We start from the raw sequence: 1,808 nt of genomic DNA, 5'->3' as shown, positions 1-1,808 counted from the left end.
ACGGACCTTCTTACCCAAATCCAACCCAAACTGGATTTCCTAAGGCCCAAGCCCAAACCGGATTGCCTTGCACCGATCATACCTTGCTACACAACACTCCGGTTAAACTAACCGTCCGTCGTTCGACTATGCAGCGCGGACTGTCCACTTGGTTCGGCCTAAGCCTTGAACCAATGGCACCGTTTGGAACTCACACCCTTTGGGAACTAGTACCCTTTGGACACACGTGCCTCTTGGCAACTCATGGCCCTTGGCAACTCGCACCCATTCAGATGTTCCCACCGTTTGACCTAACCGTCCGTATGGACTGTCTAGTCCGTGCATGTGTCCGGCCTATGGCCAAAGGACCACGCATTAACCTACACAAGTCATGAACCATTCTGACTGTTTAGGGAAGGGTTGCAACCGTTCAGAACAGAACAGAACCGCCCCTATCCAATCGGATCACCTGAGGCCATTCAGATCATGCACGCGCCTAACTCGTCGGTTATGGACCGCGACCGGATTAGTCAACCAGAACCACGGATATAACCAATCCCAACATATCAACAAGGCTACGCAAATGTACTGGAGGAGTAGAAGAATAATTAGATAAAAAGAATAAGAAGAATAGAACATAACCCAAACACCCATGGCTAGAGCGGTTCGGATTGTCTGATTGTCTTAGCCGATGAGTCGGTGGTTACCCCACTGACCCTATCTGACTGAACCACGGGGTTGGAGTCCTTCTCCAGACCTTTCTCTATGCCTTGGGTATCCATAACCACACGGCCTCCTCTCTCCTAAACCGTTCTCCTTGCCGGAGATACTAAACCAACACAACCCGCGCCTTTTCCGGCTTGGACCCTCGTTCTCATTGGGGGATCCCTTTGTTTAGGACCTGTGTCCTTTGTCTCAGACAGAATGAGACTGTAACATCCCAGATCCTTAATAGGATCATTGGGATGGCCATGGTTCGAGGAAACGTACTAGTCAGTCTTAGGACATCAAGACAAGCGTTCCATGGCCAGATAAGAAGGTTAAGGACGTAAGGAAACTTAGACTTAACCTTTCACAAGTCGAGAGTCAGCTAGGACGAGTAAGATGGTAGCTGGACAGATGGAACAGGTAGCTCGACCAGCTCAACGGAGTTAGTTTAAGCTCAGTCCAGCTCGGCCACTACTAAGTCAGCTCCACTAGCTGAACTACTAGCTCACTCAGCTGAGGCAGCTAGGAGTCAGCTCATCTCAGCTGGACGGTCTGTTTGGGTTTCGGTCCGATGGTCCAGGTCCGGGCCAGTGGCGGGCCATGGGGGTCCGGCCATGAGGCCATGGACAGTTGGGCTTGGGACAAGGCCATGGGCTAAGTCCAGAGGATTGGGTAAGGCTTTGGGCCTCTGTCGACCCAAACCATGCGGTATTGGCGAAGGGACGCATGCGGCTGAGAGGGTGTAACCCTTGGCCGATTATTGCCCATCTACTGGCCAGTCATGCCTGTTCGTGGGGCAAAACTTACCCCCTCGTTTTCTATAAATATGGGGTCCTCTCTGTCGATTTCATTCATCCGATCCAACAAAAATACTCAGAGAATGTTTAGAGAGAGAGAAAGAAAGAGAGAGAGAGTTTCCGGCCAAAGCAAGGCCATTTGTGTGTGGTGGTTAGGTTTCCGGCGATCTGATCGTTTGAGAAGCAACCTCTGATCAAGTATGGGAGAGACCGAGAGCAGGAGAAGAACATGGAGAACCCTAACACGGTTTGAAGGTACGTGGTGGGCTATGGCCGCATCTACCAAACAGACGGTCCTTGTGATCGCACCGCGGCTCTGGTCGG

This window comes from Brassica rapa, unplaced genomic scaffold (genome assembly GCF_000309985.2).
Source record: "Brassica rapa cultivar Chiifu-401-42 unplaced genomic scaffold, CAAS_Brap_v3.01 Scaffold0523, whole genome shotgun sequence".
In the NCBI taxonomy this organism is placed as follows: domain Eukaryota; kingdom Viridiplantae; phylum Streptophyta; class Magnoliopsida; order Brassicales; family Brassicaceae; genus Brassica; species Brassica rapa.
This window is presented reverse-complemented; position numbering follows the sequence as displayed.